Source organism: Salvelinus alpinus, chromosome 9 (assembly GCF_045679555.1).
Source record: "Salvelinus alpinus chromosome 9, SLU_Salpinus.1, whole genome shotgun sequence".
Taxonomy (NCBI): domain Eukaryota; kingdom Metazoa; phylum Chordata; class Actinopteri; order Salmoniformes; family Salmonidae; genus Salvelinus; species Salvelinus alpinus.
Window position 1 is genome coordinate 36150698 of NC_092094.1, and position 26569 is coordinate 36177266.

Consider the following 26569-nt stretch of genomic DNA (forward strand, 5'->3'; position numbering starts at 1 on the left):
ATGTTTCATGAGCTGAAATAAAAGATCCCAAAAATGTTCCATATGCACAAAAATCTTATTTCTCTCAAATTTTGTGCACGTGGTACATCCCTGTTAGTGAGTATTTATCCTTTACCAAGAAAATTCATCCACCTAACATATGTGAAATATCAAAAAGCTGATGAAATAGCATGATCTTTACACAGGTGCACCTTGTGCTTGGGACAATAAAAGGCCACTCTAAAATGTGCAGTTTTGTTACACGACACAATGCCACAGATGTCTCAAGTTATGAAGGAATGTGCAATTTCCATGCTGACTGCAGGAATGTCCACCAGAGCTGTTGCCAGATAATTTAATTTAATTTCTCCCATAAGCCGCCTCCAACGTCGTTTTAGAGAATTTGGCAGTACGTCCCGGCCTCACAACCGCAGACCACGTGCAACCATGCCAGCCCAGGACCTCCACATCTGGCTTCTTCACCTGCGGGATCATCTGAGACCAGCCACCCGGACAGCTGATGAAAATGTGGGTTTGCACAACCTAAGAATTTTGGCGCAAACTGTCAGAAACAGTCTCAGGGAAGCTCATCTGCGTGCTCGTTGTCCTCACCAGGGTCTTGACCTGACTCCAATTTGGCATCGTAACTGACTTCAGTGGGCAAATGCTCATCTTCGATGGCCACTGGCATACTGGATAAGTGTGCTTTTCAGAGATGAATCCCGGATTCAAATGTACCAGGCAGATGGCAGACAGCATGTATGGTATCGTGTGGACGAGCGGTTTGCTGATGTCAATGTTGTGAACAGAGTGGTGGTGGGTTTATGGTAAAGGCATGAGCTACGGAATGCACAGAGATACTGTGACGAGATCCTGAGACCCATTGTGGTGCCATTCATCCACTGCCATCATCTTGTGTTTCAGCATGATAATGCACAGTCCCATGTCGCAAGGATCTGTACACAATTCCTGGAAGCTGAAAATGTCCCAGTTCTTCCATGGCCTGCATACTCACCAGCCATGTCACCCATTGAGCAGGTTTGGGAAGCTCTGGATCGACGTGTACGACAGCGTGTTCCAGTTCTCGCCAATATCCAGCAACTTCGCACAGCCATCAAAAAGGAGTGGGACAACATTCCACAGGTCACAATCAGCCTGATCAACTCCATACGAAAGAGAGTGTCGCACTGCATCAGGCAAATGGTGGTCACACCAGATACTGACTGGTTTTCTGATCCACGCCCCCTACCTATTTTTTTTACTTCTTATGGCTGGGGGCAGTATTAACAGCATAACATAACTCATATGGCAGGCAAAAACCTGAGAAAAAATCCAACCAGGAAGTGGGAAATCTGAGGTTGGTCGAATTTCAACTCAGCCCCTATTGAAGATACAGTGGGATATTGGTCATGTTGCACTTCCTAAGGCTTCCACTAGATGTCAACCGTCTTCAGAAACTTGTTTGAGGCTTCTACTGTAAAGGGGGCCTGGATGAGAGGGGATTGAGTCAGAGGTCTGGCAGAGTGCCAGGAGCTGGTCACGCGCATTCACATGAGAGGTAGCTCCCGTTCCATTTGCTTTTTCTGAAGACAAAGGAATTCTCCGGTTGGAACATTATTGAAGATTTATGTTAAAAACATCCTAAAGATTGATTCTATACATCGTTTAACATGTTTCTACGGACTGTAACGGAACTTTTTGACATTTCGTCTGCAACTAGTGAACATGCTTCGTGAGTTTTGATTTGTTTACCAAACGCGCTAACAAAAGCTATTTGGACATAAATGATGGACATTATCGAACAAATCAAACATTTATTGTGGAACTGGGATTCCTGGGAGTGCATTCTGATGAAGATCATCAAAGGTAAGTGAATATTTATAATGTTATTTCTGACTTCTGTTGACTGCACAATATGGCGGATATCTTTTTGTCTTGATTGGGCTCTGAGCGCCGACCTCAGATTATTGCATGGTTTGCTTTTTCCGTAAAGCTTTTTTGAAATCTGAAACAGAGGTTGCATTAAGGAGAAGTGGATCTAAAATTCCATGTATACCACTTGTATCTTTGATCAACGTTTATTATGAGTATTTCTGGAAATTGATGTGGCTCTCTGCAAAATCACCGGATGTTTTTGGAACTACTGAACATAACGCGCCAATGTATACTGAGATTTTTTTATATAAATATGTATTGTGTATTGTGTAACATCAAGTCCTATGAGTGTCATCTGATGAAGATCATCAAAGGTTAGTGATACATTTTATCTCTATTTCTGCTTTTTGTGACTCCTGTCTTTGGCTGAAAAAATGGCTGTGTTTTTCTGTGATTTGGCGGTGACCTAACATAATCGTTTGTGGTGCTTTCGCTGTAAAGCCTTTTTGAAATCGGACACTGTGGTGGGATTAACAACATGATTACCTTTAAAATGGTATAAAATACTTGTATGTTTGAGGAATTTTAATTATGAGATTTCTGTTATTTGAATTTGGCGCCCTGCACTTTCACTGGCTGTTGTCATATCGATCCCGTTAATGGGATCGCAGCCATAAGAAGTTTTTAAGGCATCTGTGACCAATAGATGCATATCTGTATTCCCAGTCATGTGAAGTCCATAGATTAGGACCTAATGTATTTATTTCAATTAACTGATTTCCTTAAATTAACTGTAACTCAGTAAAATCTTTAAAATTGTTGCATGTTGCGTTTATATTTTTGTTCAGAGTACTTAACAAGTAGCTACAAGTACTTCAAAGAAATAGTTTCAACGATATTGACGGTATATGAAAACCATCCCGTGGGTATTTCCAAATATCCCGGTATACGGTACATACGGTATACCGCCCAACCCTAGCTTAGATAATTTTACAGTGTCAAAGCAAAGGTGAGTAAAGACATCCTGCCCTCACAGCAGAGAGATGGTGGAACTTGAACCCTAGTCTGAGTCCTTAGATGGACCCGACCCGCTTTCAGACCAGAAGAGTGTTAAGTCACTTCCCTTCACTGGTAATAGACATGTTGTGTGCTGCCGGATAATGGGAATTACGACATCCCTCCAGCTGTCCAGGTTCAGAGGGCTTCACAGACAGGCAGAAAAACAAGGATACAGTCAGGCCCCAGGCTCTTCCTCCAGCCCACATTGCCTGACTCGCTCCAGCTGCAGGAGGCCTGATTGTTCCTACCACCAGCTACTGTGCTTACTGACTGCACGGGGTCACACTAGGGACTATGACTTCCAGATCCCCAAACATAACCCAAACACCTGCAAATCTGTTTATTATTCAGAAGACCCCTGGTGGGATTCAATTCTATATTATTGTATATTATTTTTGTCTGAGCAAATACAATAGTTTTCTACCAAATGCTTTGGGATATCATACACAACCCAGTGACCATGGCTAGTGCCTATAAGAATAGCAGATTCCACCGTAGGATCCTGATGATCCTCTAACATCACATTTCTATTTGTCACATACTTTTGTAATCCACAGGTGTAGACTAAATGTCACGCCCTGACCTTAGAGAGCCGTTTTATTTCTCTATTTGGTTAGGTCAGGGTGTGATGTGGGGTGGGCATTCTTTGTTTTGTGTTTCTATGTTTTGGGCGGGTATGGTTCTCAATTAGGGACAGCTGTCTATCATTGTCTCTGATTGGGAATCATACTTAGGCAGCCTGTTTTGCCACCTTAGTTTTGTGGGATGTTGTTTTTTGTTAGCTCTGTGAAGCCTACAGAACGTGACGTTCGTTGTTGTTTTGTTTGGTGTTCTGATTAAATAAAGAATCATGAACACGTACCACGCTGCACCTTGGTCTACTTCATATGACGAGCGTTACACTAACAGGTAAATGCTTACTTACTGGCCCTTCCCAACAATGCAGAGAGAAAGACAATATAGAAATAATATATATGTAATAACAAATAATAATACAAGTAATAATAAATACGCAATGAGTAATGATAACATGGCTATATAAACGGGTTACCAGTACTGAGTCGATGTGCAGGGGTACAAGGTAATTAAAGTACATATGTACATATAACTAGGAATAAAGTGACTAGGCAACAGGATAGCTAATAAACTGTATCAGCAGCATATGTGATGCGTCAAAAAAGTTAGTGCAAAAAGGGTCAACGCAGTCCGGATAGCTATTTGGTTAACTATTTAACTAACTATTTAGTAGTCTTATGGCTTTGGGGTAGAAGCTGTTCAGGGTCCTGTTGGTTCCAGACTTGGTGCATCGGTACTGCTTGCCGTGCAGTAGCAGAGAGAACAGTCTATGACTTGGGTGGCTGACAATTTGTAGGGCCTTCCTCTGACAACACCTGGTATAGAGGTCCTAAATGGCAGGGAGCTTGGCCGCAGTGATGCACTGGGCCTTATGCACTACCCTCTGTAGCGCCTTGCGGTCGGATGCCAAGCAGTTGCCATACCAAGCGGTGATGCAGCCAGTCAAGATGCTCTCAGTGGTGCAGCTGAGCTGTGGAACTCATTATCAAATGGCCTTCTCATCAGGAGCAGCATACACTATGTTTATCATTGACAGTGATTAGAAACAAAATGTTCACACACAGAGCAGCCTTGCCTTTGTATTGCCTGCATAACATGCCTGGAGCTTAAAGTGCAAGACAGGATACTATTCAGATTGAGGGAAATGTTTTAGGCTTTATAAGCTGCTTGTCTATGCATACTGTAAATATATAGTACTCTCAAAATACATAAACCCAGCAAGAAAAATCAGGTCTTCATGGGGACTCCAGACTTTATGTTAAGATTAAGCGGTTGCGTCTTAAATGTGATACAGGGGAGCATATTAGCGATCACAAGAAATCTTTTGATCTGGCAAATTAGATTATAATGTATTCCTTTGATACTGTATATGCTTTTTTAAAGTCTCATTGAAATTCAGTCAAAGTGCAACTCAGCAAAGTGATGTACTTCAAGGGAAAATGTATACAACAATTTTGATCTATGATACTGTAGGTATTCAAATCAAATTATATTTGTCACGTGCTTTGTAAACAACAAGGGTAGACTAACAGTGAAATGCTTTCTTACGGGTCCATTTCCAACAATGCATAGTTAAAGATAAAAGATAAAACAGTGTGTGCGTGTGTGGCGTAAGTATGCATGTGTGCGCATATTATGTGTGTGTGGGCAAGTGATTTGACTCGCAGTTTGCACGCTCAGTTTGACTCATACCCCGCAGTACCCACGATTATATCCGCAGGGAGGGCGGGTTAAGGGTAATGAAATATTGTGTGGATGAATGGCGGGTGGGTGGCGGGCAGGTTAAATAAATCGAAAACAATACCTTAAAAAATCCATAAATGTAGTAGTAGTAACCTCCTTGTGCAATTTATATCGATAGGCAACATTTAAGTTTTTCTTTCATTATTTTAGGCTATCTGGCATTTGCGTAAACCTAAGCTTTAGGGCCTAACTGTACGCACGCAAAATAGCCTACAAGCTAATCGCAAAATGCTTTTGGGAAGGGACAGAAAAAGTTAATGTCTATCCATGGAGGCAAAAAGGACAACTTCGGCGTTTAATTCAAAAAGAGAAAAGCCGCAAAATGGAGTTTAAAATAAAAAGAATGGAGGTGTAAGAAATTGTAATAGATACTGGTAACTTGCTTTTAACAACTTCTCAACACAAGCTATACTTGGCACAACATTCACCCATCCCCCACTATACCCCCACACTTTGTACCCTTATAAATAACCACAGACCCACACACACTCCCCTCCCCCATGAATAGGCCCCTGTGAAAACAAACGCACATGCATTCTGCTCAAGGATGAGACTTTAAGACAAAGAACTGCGTGAAGAGCCAATGGAACGTCGACATCAGGCCCGGACAGGACTACCCACGACCCAGATCGACCAATCGGAAGGCCAGACTACAAGATCAACCTACTTTACTTGTTGCCTATATAACCTGTACAAACTGTTTAGAGCGGTCTCTTTTCCGACGATTCCATACGAGTCAGACAGAAGGGGCCGTGCTGCACGATTTACTAAGATATTTTTACCTGTGAATAAACTGCCTTATTATACAAATATCCACCTCGTCCTATGTCTCAACTTGATCTCCTGTCTCCAGTAAACGTTTTATCAACAGAGGGCGAGAAAAGTAATGTTTGTGAAAGATTTGGTGAAGTGGTAAAAGAGGATGCTAGCTATGCTATGTGTGATGATTGTGAGGCGCTATTGTAAGGTTCTGCTTTTCTTTTCTTAGTCAAACTTGTGTTCTTTTTCTTTGTGTTCTTGAACATAGCCCTATCTTTCATTTTTGTTCATTGATTTCACCTGTGTTCGTTTCTCACCTGGTCTCTTCAGCTCCCTATTTAGTTCAGTTCTTTCTGTTTGTATGGTTGTGAGGTATTGTTTTGGTTTTGACTGCCTACCTGTGTTTGACCATTGCCTGCAACCACGATTCCTGCCTTCTGTGAAGGCCTAATAAACATCTGCTGCGCTCTGCGTGTGAATCTACACCTTTCTCCTTGAGTATTCATTACAGCTATAGCAATTCAACAGTCACAAGACGGACGTCAAATAGGCCTAAGGCACGTCAAGGGAACTGCAGCCTACTGTTCAGATGGGTTAAATGGAAACTGAAATCTGGACACCGAGTGTAGGTCTATAACCTCTCACATAGCCTTAATGTTAACTCATGCAGAATTAATGTAAGCATTTCTTGCAGTAAATTGATATACTAAATGTAGGCAAATCAATTTATCAGAAACATGAGTGGAGAAATATTATTTATTTATTTCAGCATCTTGAGAGAATGTGAATGTGCAGTTATATAACCTCTGTAGCAGTGCTATCTTTATCAGCATCATAAAAGCTGATAGTAGGCTATTTCAACCACATAAAATATGTGACCGACCAGCACGATTCAGTCTTACGTAGAAACATTTGAAATTGTGTTTTTTACATTGGATAAAAGTAGACTCAGAGCTAGAAAATTGTATATCATACACTACAGATGAGGAACAATGGGAAAGTAATTCTGCTTTGAAATTTGATAAACTTGAAACCTCACTTTTGAGAAAATGGCCTTTGAATGTTTTGGTACCTACTGGAGAGCTCTTCTTTGTCTACACCTATTCAGCATTGTTCATATGCTCTTCAGCTTTAGCCCCACCCATCTCTTTAAAGCTTGATCTGAGCGTTCTGTCCTGACAACAGCAGTCAAGCACCCAAGCTAACTGGCTAACATTGGCTAGCTTGCTAGCTACTTTCAGACACAAATGAGATAACAGCTCACTGACCATTTTACTCGCCCTAGCAGAGCTGGTTAGGCTGTTTTTATGTTATCCAGAGCGTTGATGACTAACTGTGCTGCTGGCAACAATTTACGCTTTTTTGCCAAAGTTACTGACACCGGCCATATTCAACAGGTGTTGAGCGTTCGTAAATTATTATTATTAATTATTAAGTTATTTTGCGCTCTGGCACACTCAGACGAGAGTGCTCTGAGTATATAGTCAGAGTGAATTTAACAGCTACGTCTATCAACAGTTGTCACAGTGACATTCTATTGAAATGGATACTTGCATAGTGGAGTATTTTGTTGACATGTAGCTATCTAGGTAAACAATGAACCATAATCCCAACTCATGATGTTATTACCCTGCATGAATCTGTAGGTAGCCAACCAACCAGATTCAATGTTAGCTAGCTAACATTTGCCTATAACTAGCAAAGCAAATGGCTCTGAGATACAAATAATATTACTAAACAGATCATACACGTAATGTAGCTAGCGAACCAGCCAGCTAACTTTAGCAAGCTAGCGAACAGTACACTTTAACTTGAAATGACAACGACTTTCTGTCATAATTAGAGATTGTGATATTTGAAAATGTAGCTAGCTAGATCATGGATGGATGCTTCTCCCTTTCACGGATGCCATGTTTGCCCTCCGTTTGATTGAAGACGTAATCTGGAGACACGTATTTTCTCCACCACCTTAGCTATCATACTCTAATTCCACTGATTTCAAAACTCGGTCCTCCAGAAAGTAGAGAGCAACACTTATGTAGTTCTACTACGCGATATATATCTGACAAAAGCTGCGTTAAGACAGGATTACCTACACATACTGACCAGCTCAAATAGACAGAAGCGTTCTGCATGGCAGACCAATCCGAACTCATCTCTCGGCATGTCCAGCCCACTCATTATGTCAGCCAATCATGGCCAGCGGGAAGATTGGTGTCTTTTTCTGTGGCTAAATCAACTAGGCGCTTAATTTAACAATTTTATTCGTATTTACAGATGCCATACAAGTTTGTTGTTAAGGCACATGAAAGTTCACATGTTCCAGAAGGCATTTTGATTTTTTTTTTTTTTTTTTAAGTTTATGTTCAAATGGCTCTCCTGTGAAGTAGTGACCCGCGACATATGCCAGGTTTCCTGAAACGAGTCACATTTGCATCCAAGCAAAACTGAAATCTTATCAGAAACATTTTGGGTCGTTTTCACAGCTTTCTATTACCCTCAAACTGGTAAAACTGATTTAGAAATTTTGCATAGATAATCTTTCCCGTTTCTTTTTCTCCCCGGTCCCTAAACGTCTTTGCTCTGAAAACTTTACCTATGTCAACCACTGAACAAAGATTCAAACACAACATGCACAAATGTCAAAGATTTTACTGACTTACAGTTCATATAAGGAAATCAGTCAATTGAAATAAATGTATGAGGCCCTAATCTATGGATTTTCACACAAACAAAGGTACAGTCGTGGATCAGAAAACCAGTTAGTATCTGATGTGACCACCATTTTCCTCATGCAGCCAACACATCTCCTTCGCATAGAGTTGATTAGGCTGTTGACTGTGGCCTGTGGCATGTTATCCCACTCCTCTTCAATAGCTGTGCGAAGTTGCTGGATATTGGTGAGAACTGGAACACGTTGTTGTACACGTCAATCCAGAGCATCCCAAACATGCTCAATGGGGGACATGTCTGGTGAGTATGCAGGCCAGAACTGGGAAATGTTCTGCTTCCAGGAATTGCGTACAGATCCTTGCGACATGGGGCCATGGATTATCATGCTGTAAATAGTCTGGTGGCAATATTATTAATTGTTCAGCAGTCTTATGGCTTGGGGGTAGAAGCTGAGGAGCCTTTTGGCCCTAGACTTGGCACTCTGGTACCGCTTGCCATGCCCCTGAACTCTCGTGTATTTTCTGCAATATGCAATGATATGGGCAGCGACCATGTAACGCTTTTAAAACATAAAGAAGTGCGCTGGTTATCAAGGGGCATAAGTTTTGACACATTTTTTTAAATTGAAAAACGAGCTTAAAGTTTTCTTTACTGACAATAATTATCACTTGTCTGACCGCTTGCATGATGACGAGTTTCTCACACGACTGGTCTATCTGGGTGACGTTTTCTGAATCTAGGATTACAGGGACTCTCCGCAACTATATTCAATGTGTGGGATAAAATTGAGGCTATGATTAAGAAGTTGGAGCTCTTCTCTGTCTGCATTAACAAGGACAACACACAGGTCTTTCCATCATTGTATGATTTTTTGTGTGCAAAAGAACTCAAGCGTACGGACAATGTCAAATGTGATATAGCGAAGCACCTGAGTGAGTTGTGTGTGCAATTACGCAGGTACTTTCCCGAAACAGATGACACAAACAACTGGATTCGTTATCGCTTTCATGCCCTGCCTCCAGTCCATTTACCGATATAGGAACAAGAGAGCCTCACTGAAATTGCAACAAGCGGTTCTGTGAAAATTGAATTTAATCAGAACCACTGACAGATTTCTGGATTGGGTTGTGCTCAGAGTACCCTGTTTTTGCAAATCGCACTGTTAAGACACTGATGCCCTTTGCCACCACGCACCTACAGTTGAAGTCGAAAGTTTACATACACCTTAGCCAAATACATTTAAACTCAGTTTTTCACAATTCCTGACATTTAATCCTAGTAAAAATTCCCTGGTTTAGGTCAGTTAGGATCACCACTTTATTTTAAGAATGTAAAATGTCAGAATAATAGTAGAGAGAATGATTTATTCAAACTTTTATTTCTTTAATCACATTCCCAGTGGGTCAAAAGTTTACATGCACTCAATTAGTATTTGGTAGCATTGCATTTAAATTGTTTAACTTGTGTCAAACGTTTCAGGTAGCCTTCCACAAGCTTCCCACAATAAGTTGGGTGAATTTTGGCCCATTCCTCCTGACAGAGCTGGTGGAACTGAGTCAGGTTTGTAGGCCTCCTTGCTCGCACACGGTTTTCAGTTCTGCCCACAAATGTTCTATAGGATTGAGGTCAGGGCTTTGTGATGGCCACTCCAATTCCTTGACTTTGTTGTCCTTAAGCCATTTTGCCACAACTTTGGAAGTATGCTTGGGGTCATTGTCCATTTGGAATACCCGTTTGCGACCAAGCTTTAACTTCCTGACTGATGTCGTCAGATGTTGCTTCAATATATCCACATAATTTTCCTGCCTCATGATGCCATCTATTTTGTGAAGTGCACCAGTCGCTCCTGCAGCAAAGCACCCCCACAACATGATGCTGCCACCCCCGTGCTTCACGGTTGGGATGGTGTTCTTTGTCTTGCAAGCCTCCCCCTTTCTCCTCCAAACATAACAAACAGTTCTATTTTTGTTTCATCAGACCAGAGGATATTTCTCCAAAAAGTACAATCTTTGTCCCCACATGCAGTTGCAAACCATAGTCTGGCTTTTTTATGGCGGTTTTGGAGCAGTGTCTTCTTCCTTGCTGAGTGGCCTTTCAGGTTATGTCAATATAGGACTCGTTTTACTCTGGATATAGATACTTTTGTACCGGTTTCCTCCAGCATCTTCACAAGGTCCTTTGCTGTTGTTCTGGGATTGATTAGCACTTTTCGCACCAAAGTACGTTCATCTCTAGGAGACAGAACACGTCGCCTTACTGAGCGGTACGACGGCTGCGTGATCCCATGGTTGTTTAAACTTGCATACTATTGTTTGTACAGATGAATGTGGTACCTTCAGGCGTTTGGAAATTGCTCCCAATGATGAACTAGACTTGTGGAGGTCTACAATTCTTTTCTGAGGTCTTGGCTGATATCTTTGATTTTCCCATGATGTCAAGCAAAGAGGCACTGAGTTTGAAGGTAGGCCTTGAAATACATCCACAGGTACACCTCCAATTGACTCAAATTATGTCAATTAGCCTATCAGAAGCTTCTAAAGCTATGACATCATTTTATGGAATTTTCCAAGCCGTTTAAAGGCACAGTCAACTTAGTGTATGTAAACTTCTGACCCACTGGAATTGTGATACAGTGAATTATAAGTGAAATAATCTGTCTGTAAACAATTGTTGGAAAAATTACTTGTGTCATGCACAAAGTAGATGTCCTAACCAACTTGCCAAAACTATAGTTTGTTAACAAGAAATTTGTGGAGTGGTTGAAAAATGAGTTTTACTGACTCCAACCTAAGTGTATGTAAACTTCCGACTTCAACTGTATGTGAGAGTGGATTCTCGGCCCTCACTAGCATGAAAACGAAATACTGGCACACACTGTGTGGAAAATGATTTAAGCCTGAGACTCTCTCCAATACAACCCAACATTACAGAGTTATGTGCATCCTGTCAAGCACACCCTTTTCATTAACCTGTGGTAAGTTATTCACCATTTTCGATTAACAAATAAAGTTTAATATGTAAGATGGCTAACTAAAGAGCAAAATTATTGATTATTATTCATATTATATTATTATTTGTACCCTGGTCCTATAAGAGCTCTTTGTCACTTCCCACGAGCCAGGTTGTGACAAACTCACACTCATTCTTATGTTTAATAAATGTATCGTATTGTGTGTGTGTGTGGCAGGCTTACAATGATGGCAAAAAACATAATTTGAGAGTGCGCTGACCCTGGTGCTAGAGGGGGTACGCAGCTGGAGGTTGAAAGTTTGAAGGTGTACAGGACTATAAAAGGTTTGGGAACCACTGTTCTAATATAATTTGGGTTACGTAAGTATTGATAACATATAAATAGTGACACAAATATTATAGAATGAGAGGCCAGACGTCTCACAGTGTCACGTTCCTGACCTTATTTTCCTTTGTTTAACTTTGTTTAGTTGGTCAGGACGTGAGCTGGGTGGGTAGTCTATGTTATGTGTTTCTATGTTGGGTTCAATGTGTTGCCTGATATGGTTCTCAATTAGGGGCAGGTGTTTGACGTTTCCCCTGATTGAGAACCATATTAAGGTAGGCTGTTCACACCGTTTGTTTGTGGGTGATTGTCTTCCGTGTCAGTGTTTGTTACCACACGGGACTGTTTCGTTTGTCTAGTCTGTTCCTGTTCGTGCGTTCTTCGTTTATATGTAAGTTCTCATGTTCAGGTCGGTCTACGTCGTTTATTGTTTTGTTTTGTTTTGTATTCAAGTGTTCTTCGTGTTCGTCGTCTTGTTTAAATAAATCAACATGTATTCAACCAACGCTGCGTTTTGGTCCGATCCTTCTCGCCTCTCCTCATCCGAGGAGGAGGAAGAAATAGACGAACGTTACAGAATCACCCACCAACCAAGGACCAAGCGGCGTGGGAGAAAGCAGCAGCAGCGATCGCAGGATTCATGGACATGGGAGGAAATATTGGACGGTAAAGGTCCATGGGCACAACCTGGAGAATATCGCCGCCCTCGTGAAGAGCTGGAGGCAGCTAAAGCCGAGAGGCGGCGGTATGAGGAGGCAGACAGGAGCAGCCAGAGCCTTCCGCCAGACAGGAGCAGCCAGAGCCTTCCGTCAGACAGGAGCAGCCAGAGCCTTCCGTCAGACAGGAGCAGCCAGAGCCTTCCGTCAGACAGGAGCAAACAGAGCCGCCAGCCAGCCATGAGCAGCCAGAGCCGCCAGCCAGCCATGAGCAGCCAGAGCCGCCAGCCAGCCATGAGCAGCCAGAGCCGCCAGCCAGCCATGAGCAGCCAGAGCCGCCAGCCAGCCATGAGCAGCCAGAGCCGCCAGCCAGCCATGAGCAGCCAGAGCCGCCAGCCAGCCATGAGCAGCCAGAGCCGTCAGCCAGCCATGAGCAGCCAGAGCCGTCAGCCAGCCATGAGCAGCCCCTCAGTCCGGAGCTGCCCCTCAGTCCGGAGCTGCCCCTCAGTCCGGTGTTGCCCCTCATTCCGGTGTTGCCCCTCATTCCGGTGTTGCCCCTCATTCCGGTGTTGCCCCTCATTCCGGTGTTGCCCCTCATTCCGGTGTTGCCCCTTAGTCCGGTGCTGCCCCTTAATCCAGTGGGGTTAATTTGGAGGGTGGCCATTTGGAGGAGGCTACGGAAGCGGGGATTGACTATGGTGGGGTGGGGACCACGTCCGGAGCCGGAGCCGCCACCGTGGACAGATGCCCACCCAGACCCTCCCCTTGAGGTTCAGTTTTGCGGCCGGAGTCCGCATCTTGGGGGGGGGGGGGGTACTGTCACGTTCCTGACCTTATTTTCCTTTGTTTAACTTTGTTTAGTTGGTCAGGACGTGAGCTGGGTGGGTAGTCTATGTTATGTGTTTCTATGTTGGGTTCAATGTGTTGCCTGATATGGTTCTCAATTAGGGGCAGGTGTTTGACGTTTCCCCTGATTGAGAACAATATTAAGGTAGGCTGTTCACACCGTTTGTTTGTGGGTGATTGTCTTCCGTGTCAGTGTTTGTTACCACACGGGACTGTTTCGTTTGTCTAGTCTGTTCCTGTTCGTGCGTTCTTCGTTTATATGTAAGTTCTCATGTTCAGGTCGGTCTACGTCGTTTATTGTTTTGTTTTGTATTCAAGTGTTCTTCGTGTTCGTCGTCTTGTTTAAATAAATCAACATGTATTCAACCAACGCTGCGTTTTGGTCCGATCCTTCTCGCCTCTCCTCATCCGAGGAGGAGGAAGAAATAGACGAACGTTACAGAATCACCCACCAACCAAGGACCAAGCGGCGTGGGAGAAAGCAGCAGCAGCGATCGCAGGATTCATGGACATGGGAGGAAATATTGGACGGTAAAGGTCCATGGGCTCAACCTGGAGAATATCGCCGCCCTCGTGAAGAGCTGGAGGCAGCTAAAGCCGAGAGGCGGCGGTATGAGGAGGCAGCACGGAAGCAGGAGAAGGATCTGGGCTATACAACCTGGGAGGAGATCGACAGGTGGGCGATCGACCCAAGGAGAGTGCCGGAGCCCGCCTGGGATTCTCTGGCGCAGTGTGAGGAGGGATACCGGTGAATGGAGGCAGCACGACGACGCGGTAGGAAGCCTGTTAGTCAAGCCCAAAAATCTATTGGGGGGGGGGGGGGGGGGCTAAAGGGTAGTGTGGCGAAGTCAGGTAGGAGACCTGCGGCAACTTCCCGATCTTACCGTGGAGAGCGAGAGTACGGGCAGACACCGTGTTATGCGGTAGAGCGCACGGTGTCTCCTGTACGTGTGCATAGCCCGGTACCACGCACCAGGCCTACAGTGCGCCTCAGCCGGCCAGAGTCTGCCGTCTGCCCAGCGGCGCCTGAACTGCCCGTCTGCCCAACGCCGTCTGAGCTGTCTGTCTGCCAAGCGCCGCCTGAACTGCCCGTCTGTCCTGAGCCTTCAAAGCCGCCCGTCTGTACTGAGCCTTCAAAGCCGCCCGTCTGAACTGAGCCTTCAAAGCCGCCCGTCTGTACTGAGCCTTCAAAGCCGCCCGTCTGTACTGAGCCTTCAAAGCCGCCCGTCTGTCCTGAGCCTTCAGAGCCGTCTGCCAGACAGGAGCCGCTAGAGCCGTCCGCCAGACAGGAGCCGCTTGAGCCGTCCGCCAGACAGGAGCCGCTAGAGCCTTCCGCCAGACAGGAGCCGCTAGAGCCTTCCGCCAGACAGGAGCCGCTAGAGCCTTCCGCCAGACAGGAGCAGCCAGAGCCTTCCGCCAGACAGGAGCAGCCAGAGCCTTCCGCCAGACAGGAGCAGCCAGAGCCTTCCGCCAGACAGGAGCAGCCAGAGCCTTCCGTCAGACAGGAGCAGCCAGAGCCTTCCGTCAGACAGGAGCAGCCAGAGCCTTCCGTCAGACAGGAGCAGCCAGAGCCGCCAGCCAGCCATGAGCAGCCAGAGCCGCCAGCCAGCCATGAGCAGCCAGAGCCGCCAGCCAGCCATGAGCAGCCAGAGCCGCCAGCCAGCCATGAGCAGCCAGAGCCGCCAGCCAGCCATGAGCAGCCAGAGCCGCCAGCCAGCCATGAGCAGCCAGAGCCGCCAGCCAGCCATGAGCAGCCAGAGCCGTCAGCCAGCCATGAGCAGCCAGAGCCGTCAGCCAGCCATGAGCAGCCAGAGCCGTCAGCCAGCCATGAGCAGCCCCTCAGTCCGGAGCTGCCCCTCAGTCCGGAGCTGCCCCTCAGTCCGGTGTTGCCCCTCATTCCGGTGTTGCCCCTCATTCCGGTGTTGCCCCTCAGTCCGGTGTTGCCCCTCATTCCGGTGTTGCCCCTCATTCCGGTGTTGCCCCTCATTCCGGTGTTGCCCCTTAATCCAGTGGGGTTAATTTGGAGGGTGGCCATTTGGAGGAGGCTACGGAAGCGGGGATTGACTATGGTGGGGTGGGGACCACGTCCGGAGCCGGAGCCGCCACCGTGGACAGATGCCCACCCAGACCCTCCCCTTGAGGTTCAGTTTTGCGGCCGGAGTCCGCATCTTGGGGGGGGGGGGGTACTGTCACGTTCCTGACCTTATTTTCCTTTGTTTAACTTTGTTTAGTTGGTCAGGACGTGAGCTGGGTGGGTAGTCTATGTTATGTGTTTCTATGTTGGGTTCAATGTGTTGCCTGATATGGTTCTCAATTAGGGGCAGGTGTTTGACGTTTCCCCTGATTGAGAACAATATTAAGGTAGGCTGTTCACACCGTTTGTTTGTGGGTGATTGTCTTCCGTGTCAGTGTTTGTTACCACACGGGACTGTTTCGTTTGTCTAGTCTGTTCCTGTTCGTGCGTTCTTCGTTTATATGTAAGTTCTCATGTTCAGGTCGGTCTACGTCGTTTATTGTTTTGTTTTGTATTCAAGTGTTCTTCGTGTTCGTCGTCTTGTTTAAATAAATCAACATGTATTCAACCAACGCTGCGTTTTGGTCCGATCCCTACACCTCCTCTTCAGACGAAGAGGGGGAAATCAGCCGTTACACACAGGTGCAGTGTGACTCTGGTCAAAGCCATCATCTCTACTCCACCACATAGCAGAAGCTTTCGCAGATTAACCCCAGAAGCCACACTGCAGCTAGAGAAGCATGCATCTACAACTTCTGTCTTTTCACTTTATATCTGCTGTCAGTCCTCAGTATAACTCAAGTCACTTCACTTGACTTGGGGAGTGGTGAATAGATTAAACTTAATTGTGTGGTTCTTGTCCTACTCCAATTAAGTAACATAGTAGTAAACCTGAAAGTTAAGTGTGTCACATGATACATGGCCAGTCATTTCTTGCTATGACACTGTCAGTTTAGCCCTCTGGTTTGTTTATCATGTGTACCATAGTGGCACTGCATTGGCTTTCTTTTCATCTGTAGAGAGCCTGTCAAAAAAACAGTCATAAATAAATACGTCTAAAGATAGGAGTGCACTGTTGATCCAACATGACTCAACACGAAAACAGCTCTAGTCAATTTCACATAGGCCATTTCACATAAGCCATTCCAACACAATGCTTTGTAGAAGCGAAGCTCGTAGATTTACTGTACATGGTGAATCAAAATATGGCCTGTGTCAATTTGGCTTTGGAGAAGTTATTTATGCTACTGCTGAGACTTTAAAAAGGCAAACTGATGGAAAATTATGAAATTAAGCAAATATGAGCGCTCTTATCAGAGGTGGGATTTTCTGTCATCAGAATAGAATGCTTTGAAAAACCAGCCTACAGGAGACCTCAAATGGCAACAGTCCAAATCAATACAGTATAGAGAGACACATGGATCAGAATGTACTTAAAACTCTAAAATATATCATTGTGATGATTAATAGCTTTAAAAGGGTAAGGTTATTATAAAACCTTAACTCAACTTACACTATGCAAACTTTCTCTAGTGTTTACTTAAAAAATACAAATATACATTCAAAGTTGACTTGCACTCTTAACCCTGTGTGGGCCACTTAGACAGGTGAGGGGGAGAAAGAGACAGGGATGATAGTTGTGAAAGAGGATTAACTGCAGATTGAGGCTGCCACTTTGGTTTAGGATCTTACTGCTGATTCTCCAGTATGGCCAGAGAAAGCTGAGGGGGTAAGGACACCTCCGTCTGACTGAGGGCTCGCAGGGGAAGGGCAAAGAAGACAGGAAGAGGCTGTCGATCCTTAAGCCGCTCTGCCCTGCTCAGCAGCACATGTGCTGAGTGGGCCGTATGGGGCTGCTTACTACCAGAGGTCACAGCCAAGGGCAGGACAGTTGAAAGGTCACTGTTAGCTGCTCCCTTAGACAAACAGTACGTTAGTGAGTGCTTCATTAGTGCTTCTGTGTTAGAAACAGTGTTTCTGGCCATCAGAGGTTAATAAGCCACTGTAGTTCAGGATATTGATATCTAGGTCAGAATGATAGGGGGCTAATTGTCAACAGAGTTGCTTTGCTGATATACTACAGTGACATAACAGGCAGATGTGATAAGAAAATATAGGCCTATAGGAAATAATGGTGTTTTTTCCATTTGCTTTTCCAAGTACACATTAATCCTGGGTCGCACCACTGTACATTATTAGTATATACAGTTGAAGTCGGAAGTTTACATACACCTTAGCCAAATACATTTAAACTCAGTCTTTCACAATTCCGGACATTTAATCCTAGTAAAAATTCCCTGTCTTGGGTCAGTTAGGATCACCACTTTATTTTAAGAATGTGAAATGTCAGAATAATAGTAGAAAATGATTTATTTCAGCTTTTATTTATTTTATCACATTCCCAGTGGGTCAGAAGTTTACATACACTAATTTAGTATTTGCTAGCATTGCCTTTAATTTGTTTAACTTGGGTCAAACGTTTTGGGTAGCCTTCCACAAGCTTCCCACAGTAAGTTGGGTGAATTGTGGCCCATTCCTCCTGACAAAGCTGGTGTAACTGAGTCAGGTTTGTAGGCCTCCTTGCTCGTACATGCTTTTTCAGTTCTGCCCACAAATGTTCTATAGGATTGAAGTCTGGGCTTTGTGATGGCCACTCCAATACCTTGACTTTGTTGTCCTTAAGCCATTTTGCCACAACTTTGGAAGTATGCTTTGGGTCATTGTCCATTTGGAAGACCCGTTTGCGACCAAGCTTTAACTTCCTGACTGATGTCGTCAGATGTTGCTTCAATATATCCACATAATTTTCCTGCCTCATGATGCCATCTATTGTGTGAAGTGCACCAGTCCCTCCTGCAGCAAAGCACACCCACAACATGATGCTGCCACTGCTTCACGGTTGGGATGGTGTTCTTCGACTTGCAAGCCTCCCCCTTTCTCCTCCAAACATAACATTTACATTTAAGGGATGGTGTTCTTCGACTTGCAAGCCTCCCCCTTTCTCCTCCAAACATAACGATGGTCATTATGGCCAAACAGTTCTATATTTGTTTAATCAGACCAGGACATTTCTCCAAAAAGTATGATCTTTGTCCCCATGTGCAGTTGCAAACCGTAGTCTGGCTTTTTTATGGCAGTTTTGGAGCAGTGGCTTCTTCCTTACTGAGCGGCCTTTCAGGTTATGTCGATATCGGACTTGTTTCACTGTGGATATAGATACTTTTGTATCTGTTTCCTCCAGCATCTTCACATGGTCCTTTGCTGTTGTACTGGGATTCATTTGCACTTCTCGCACCAAAATATGTTCATCTCTAGGAGACAGAACGTGTCTTCTTCCTGAGCGGTATGACGGCTGCGTGGTCCCATGGTGTGTATACTTGCGTACTATTGTTTGTACAGATGAACGTGGTACCTTCAGGTGTTTGGAAATTTGTGGACTTTTCCCATGATGTCAAGCAAAGAGGCACTGAGTTTGAAGGTAGGCCTTGAAATACATCCACAGGTACACCTCCAATTGACTCAAAGATGTCAATTAGCCTATCAGATGCTTCTAAAGCCATGACATCATTTTATGGAATTTTCCAAGCTGTATAAGGCACAGTCAACTTAGTGTATGTAAACTTCTGAACCACTAGAACTGTGATACAGTGAATTATAAGTGAAATAATCTGTCTGTAAACAATTGTTGGAAAAATTACGTGTGTCATGCACAAAGTAGATGTCCTAACCGACTTGCCAAAACTATAGTTTGTTAACAAGAAATTTGTGGAGTGGTTAAAAAATGAGTTTTAATGACTCCAACCTGTAGTGTATGTAAACTTCTGACTTCAACTGTATATATTTATATATGAGTATATATACAGTACCAGACAAACAAACAAAACATCTCAATTGGGTTGAGGTCGGGTGATTGTGGAGGCCAGGTGAAGAAGAAGAGTGATGGAGTGCTGCATCAGATGACCTGGCCTCCACAATCACCCGACCTCAACCCAATTGAGATGGTTTGGGATGAGTTGGACCCCAGAGTGAAGGAAAAGCAGCCAACAAGTGCTCAGCATATGTGGGACCTCCTTCAAGACTGTTGGAAAAGCATTTCAGATGAAGTTGGTAGAGAGAATTCCAAGATGTGCAAAGCTGTCATCAAGGCAAAGGGTGGCTACTTTGAAGAATATAAAATATGTTTTGATTACTACATGAATACTACATGATTCCATATGTGTTATTTCATAGTTTTGATGTCTTCACTATTATTCTACAATGTAGAAATTTAGCAAAAATAAAGAAAAACCCTTGAATGAGTAGGTGTGTCCAAACTTTTGACTGGTACTGTGTGTTTGTGCATATATATACAGTGGGGAGAACAAGTATTTGATACACTGTCAATTTTGCAGGTTTTCCTACTTACAAAGCATGTAGAGGTCTGTAATTTTTATCATAGGTACACTTCAACTGTGAGAGACGGAATCTAAAACAAAAATCCAGAAAATCACATTGTATGATTTTTAAGTAATTAATTTGCATTTTATTGGCGCAATTATTAGAAAATGGAAGAAGTTCAAGATGACGGTCAATCACCCTCGGTCTGGGGCTCCATGCAAGATCTCACCTCGTGGGGCATCAATGATCATGAGGAAGTTGAGGGATCAGCCCAGAACTACACGGCAGGACCTGGTCAATGACCTGAAGAGAGCTGGGACCACCGTTTCAAAGAAAACCATTAGTAACACACTACGCCGTCATGGATTAAAATCCTGCAGCGCACGCAAGGTCCCCCTGCTCAAGCCAGCGCATGTCCAGGCCCGTCTGAAGTTTGCCAATGACCATCTGGATGATCCAGAGGAGGAATGGGAGAAGGTCATGTGGTCTGATGAGACAAAAATAGAGCTTTTTGGTCTAAACTCCACTCGCCGTGTTTGGAGGAAGAAGAAGGATGAGTACAACCCCAAGAACACCATCCCAACCGTGAAGCATGGAGGTGGAAACATAATTATTTGGGGATGCTTTTCTGCAAAGGGGACAGGACGACTGCACCGTATTGAGGGGAGGATGGATGGGGCCATGTATCGCGAGATCTTGGCCAACAACCTCCTTCCCTCAGTAAGAGCATTGAAGATGGGTCGTGGCTGGGTCTTCCAGCATGACAACGACCCAAAAACACAGCCAGGGCAACTAAGGAGTGGCTCCGTAAGAAGCATCTCAAGGTCCTGGAGTGGCCTAGCCAGTCTCCAGACCTGAACCCAAAAGAATATCTTTGGAGGGAGCTGAAAGTCCGTATTGCCCAGCGACAGCCCCGAAACCTGAAGGATCTGGAGAAGGTCTGTATGGAGGAGTGGGCCAAAATCCCTGCTGCAGTGTGTGCAAACCTGGTCAAGAACTACAGGAAACGTATGATCTCTGTAATTGCAAACAAAGGTTTCTGTACCTAATATTAAGTTCTGCTTTTCTGATGTATCAAATACTTATGTCATGCAATAAAATGCAAATGAATTACTTAAAAATCATACAATGTGATTTTCTGGATTTTTGTTTTAGATTCCATCTCTCACAGTTGAAGTGTACCTATGATAAAAATTACAGACCTCTACATGCTTTGTAAGTAGGAAAACCTGCAAAATCGGCAGTGTATCAAATACTTGTTCTCCCCACTGTATATATATACACAAATGGCTCATATATATATATATATATATATATATGAGCCTTTTCTTTAAAAATATATGTATTCTGCATAATAAGTGTTTGAATATGATTTGATAAATATTATAATTACATTAACTTGAAAACCACACTGCCTTGTAGGAAAGTAAGCCGTATTTATGAAGTGTATATGTGGTATACTGGCCTGTGCCAGGGCTGGTCCCTGATCCCCAGGCTAAAGGTTTGGAAGTCATCTTCACAGCACGTTAAGGACCTGCCTAATAAAGTTATAACTGTGCTGCATTAAAACATGATAGACGGTTTGATTTGGCACACTCCACAGAAACGTATTTGCACAATAACACAGACTCAGTTTTGTGAGATTGAAGGAGAGAAAAAAACTAACAAGGAGCAAATATTGTGATACACATTTTAAATGATGATTTTGTATGTCAAACATGTCACTGGCTGGTATCCTGGGGTAACTAACGCATTTAGCATCAAAGGTGATGCTCTGTGGCCCGGTGATGAGACGGGAGGCAGCCAGGGGTTTCTGGGTTTGGAGCTCAGCTCTCTGTTGGGTCGGATTGTGGGGTTGGGTAACCCCGCTAGGACACTGTGCATTCCTCTGGGTTACACAGCTATTCATGGTTTGGTCATTCTGGGATAGAAGAACTTCATTTATACCCTTTTATTTATTAAAGGTACTTAGAAGGCTTTCCTTTAGAACTGAGAGTCTAGTGAGTACACAAGCAAAATATGGCCTAAAACATTATCTGCAGGGCTCAAGATTCTGCATCCTGCCTCCAGGTCTCACGGGAGAATGTTGGAATCTCCAGTTCGATGATGGAGCTCCAAAAAACAATGAATCATGTTGCAGAGAGCATGCGCAAAGAGCTTTGTAACAAAAAAAACGAAGCAAAGTGGACATAGAGAACAAGTGTAGTTTCTCCCTGTTGTTGAACTGAGAAATATCTTTAACGTAATAGCCAAAGTGCCCTCACACCTAACATTGAGAAGAAGAGAGGACTTTCTACATAAGGTCACAGTCACACTAGGGAATAATGGGAGAGAAACAGTGAAACAACTACTGATATACACACATTCTTTGATGAAAAAAAGTTAATATCATGACCTTTGCAGATACTTGTTTTTTTTGTCTCGAGGTTGTGTAATACACAACCTTTCTTCTTTGCTTGTCTTCTTTGTTATTTTATCGATCTATCTAAAGAAGATGAAAACAGCTCATCATGTTAGCTACTGGTTCTTTTTAACAAACAATTAGTTAGTCTTGTAGAACTCTCAAACAAAGGCTATGTCATTTGCTATAAATCTGTGCCTGTGAGCCAGCTGCAGTTGACACAGTTCAACTCTCCAGTGTACTGTAGGGGAAGTGCTGTGCCTACAGTACACTGATGTAACATGGTGAACACTACAAAATCCATGTACAGCTAAAACTCATGTAACCAGATGGTCTTAATGATTTCCCCCCAATTTATATAAAGAGATTAACCAAAAGGACCAAATAAAACATAAAACGTGAATGGAGATACATGGCAATTACAATCAAAAGTAAGTATATCAAACATAAAGAAACAGCAGAGTAAATAAACAGGTAAACAAGAAAGAGGGGGAAAAGAATATGTGGCTCACCCAACTATCAAAGCAGTGATAACCTCTTTATCGGACCAAGAATATCCAGCTCCTGTCTGTCTGTCTCTTCTTTTAGCCTTCAATGCTTCCCTCACTTGCGTTAAGCTTCCTGCAGATTTCTCCTCCTTGGGAAAAATGTCCTGGGAGGGGGAGAGGAGAGAAAGTGTTTCGCTCAGTGATTCAGAGGCATGGTGTAAACGGCAGCACTCTTTTTCTGACAACCAGCGTTAATTGCAGATCAGACTCGCCCACACACTCCACATTTCTCCTGTGTGTCTCCTGGAAGGAGCTGAGACCAGACTGTGATATTCTGGTGCTATGAAGAGGAGTGTTGTGGGAGACCCTCCAGACCCACACTTATCGCACCAATCACCACCTCAGAACTTATCCCTTTTACCTGGGTCAACTTTCTCCACTCAAACCAAAGGCTGTATTTACACATCTATCGATGTATAGAGAGACATTTAGGCATAAACACACCCATGATGTAATATGGTAAAAGTAAAATTCATTTGACCTGATAAAGGTCAAATTCATTTGATAACTTGCTCTACTGCACCCTGAAATAACACTAGAGCGTAAAAATGCAGCTTATGTTGCAGTAGACGATTACAGACAAGTATATCCTATGAGTGATTGCAGTATCATATTGCATGTTCTTAAATAAGTTTACTCTACTTCAATACAACACTTTTCTGTAAGATGGGGCGAAGCTGTCTGACTTGCTATATGCAACTCATCCACACCCTAGACATAAGAGGTCACATGAAGTGCATCAGGAGCAACAGGGCCTCATTATTGGTTAAGCCTTGGGCGTCTCAGAACCTAACGTCGGCGGATTGGAGGGTGCTTTGCTCTGCTGCATTAATAGCCGCTATCGGTCTGCTGGGTAAGTAATGTAAATGCAATGGGGGGGGGGACTCCTCCAGAGGGGACCAAAATAGATACTCAATAAAAATACACACAGATATGCCTTTATATTGCTGCCAAGACGGCTGTCCCTGAAAAACTTTGCTATTTTCATTTAGTGCCAAGCCAGGAATACCTCATGGTTGGGGAAAATGTTAGACATTTATCAGTCAGTCTCGGCCAAACACACTCTTTACCTTCATCTGGATTTATAAACAATGGGGTTAAGTGAAGACGCCATAAACGTTTGTCCTTAAACTGACTGAGACAGTTAATTATCTACTATACTAAGGACAGGTTTATTATTTTACTTTCTCAGTTTGTGAGTTTACAAAACACTATGTTTCATTAACAAGTTCAAAATGTACAATTGGTACAAACAAAAAAATCTCAATTTACACTGACAGGTACAATATGGCGTGTGGACTTAACAAATATGTTAAATGAGCAGAGTGTAATTTATTATGTTGAACGTTCACTTACTGGTAACTATTTATGGTCATTTTCAATGGCAGATAAATTATCAAAACAAATCAATGCCTAATTCCTACTTGTTAGAAATCTGTCAGTAGAGCAGACACACATGTTGAGGTCATTCTCCTAACTATTCACCATAACCTGACTGCCTCCCATCAAGCTTGTAATTAGATATGAAAACCTACAAACAGGTGCAGGGACTTATTCCATTGTGGAGTGTTGCTGTATAATTTAGTTTATTCTTCACTCAGAGGAAGCTTAATTCAGCCAGGAGTGAGCGACAAAACCTACATTCAGATTACATGTATAGGCATGTCATACACAACATAGATTTTCACCTTAGTCGTGCAATCAATATCAGGAGAGTAGAGAGACAATGGTGGAAAACATACATTTCTCCACAGCAGAGGTGTAAATGCAAAGTGGTCATTAGCTGACCAGAACCATATACATTTCAGGACTTCAATACAAAGCATATTACTAATAAACTGACACTTGCAAAATGGATACTCTTTGATTATAACAATGTCATTGCATGCTTAGGCTACTAGTTGGTATTGTGTCACCTATTAAAATAAGAAAATCTACAGGTCCACAACCAAGAAAATGCATTCGAGTTTACAGTGACAGCAGTAGCCTATGGAATGGATATAGGCAATATCCCTACTTTTAATCGCACAATCTTTAGTGGTTCAGACATCTAAATCAGCTGGCCATTATAGTGTACGTCATGCAATTATAGTATGCAAAGAAAATGATAATGGTTTTCAAAGCAATCCATGTATTCAAAAGCCAAACAGTCATTTGATAGCATGTAGACTATGGTGATGATGTGATGGCATTTATGTGAATGTAAAATAAATGTTTAATGTCGGTAATACAAAACAAAGTTCAATTGTATTAGCAAAGGTATGCCTCCCGTTGTCTGAGAAGTCCCCGACACTGACTGTCAAATGATATTGCGCGCTCTATGATAGCTTATTGTAGCCACTGTAAATAAGTTCCAGTAAGTCATAGCCATTAGTAATTCAAGACTATTGATAAAAGCTATTGTTCTAAGAAATATCCTTAAAATGACAGACTCCGAAAAAGTTTATCAAATTAACCGTAAACTATCCAATTAAATAAGATAGAGATAGCGGAACTCTTCACTTAGTCTATTGGGTCAATAAGTACAAAGACGCACGTTCATACGATCGATATGAATATTAAATAACTGTAGCCTTTTCATAGGCATAGATATAAAAATGTTTTTATCCAGCATAGACACAGAAACTGACATAATATAATAGCGCTACAGTATGGGATGGCTTTTCACTCTACGTCTCCCTCTTGCGCTTTCTCTCTCACGCGAGTGCAATATTGTTGCTATTTTTATTACTCACCTTGTCTCTCAAGTCCCTCGCTGTATATAGATACTCTATATCAGAGCCTCCAATGGATACCGTGTGCGTGGAACATTAACGTAATTTCAGTCACATTTACACACAACTGCTATTTTAGGGAGCAGCCAAACTCAGTAGAGCCAGTTTCTTGTCAGTGAGACTCCTCCCCTTATCTGACGAACACCAGACGAGTTAGAAATCAACCTCCTCCCGCTCATGTCTATCGTTACAAAAACTATACCCAAACTTGTTTAACTTTCATCGTAGGCTACCTATATACCTCGATAAATGTGACTTTTACAGTGAAATAGAATGTCAAAATGACAGTGCGCGAAGGCATGATATAGGCTATCTGATGACATGATTAGTAAGATGTGCTCTATGTTACTCAAATAGGCCGAGCCTATGTATGCTATTGACAGTTTGGTAAACTTTATATGGTTTGTATCAAATTTACAATGATAATAACATAGTAATTGCATTCTTGCTACATGATGCTTGGAAGTCTTGGTGTCAACATAGCACCCCTGCCCTTGTATTCCATTGTCAAGTTTTAACTCTGCTACATCTGTGTCTGAGCTACAGGCAAGTAAGTTAGTGAGACATAGGAAGTGTAATACAACAATGTAGGCTATCTTACAGTGATTGACAGTGTAAATGTGGCAGCAACTACACTCAAATTCATTCAAATTATGATATAAATTGAAATCTCAGCAATAAAATAAAAAATTCTGCTAATTATGATTATTGGCTTCTTTCACTTCACTCCCTACGATTGACGTCATATCTCTCAAAGACAACAGCAACTCAGGAACATTGATTTTGAAAGGACATGTTTCTGAACCAATTGAAATACTCAGCGGCTGGTCAGTAACCAATTACAGAAGGGAGGTGGGATCTGAATAGCTGGCATGTGGCAAAGTCACGTGTAAGTGCAGGATCTGAGGAAGAGGAGTGGTGCGGGGCTCACATTGTTTTTCCCAGGATTTAAAGGAACAGGTGCATGTGGAAATAAAGTAACGCTATTGTAACT

At 43.1% G+C, this 26569-nt stretch overlaps 1 protein-coding gene across 3 annotated transcripts in view; it reads right to left on the bottom strand.

Moving 5' to 3' along the window:
* LOC139584718 (myocyte-specific enhancer factor 2A-like) overlaps positions 1-25707 on the bottom strand; it is a 100807-nt gene extending 75100 nt beyond the window's left edge. For all 3 annotated transcript variants that reach the window (XM_071416866.1, XM_071416865.1, XM_071416867.1), the window contains exons 1-2: positions 25537-25707; positions 22766-22905 (exon numbers count right to left, since the gene is read on the bottom strand). The gene's annotated coding sequence lies outside the window, so the exon portion shown is untranslated. The remainder of the gene's footprint in view (positions 1-22765; positions 22906-25536) is intronic.
* Between the last annotated feature and the right edge of the window lie 862 nt (positions 25708-26569).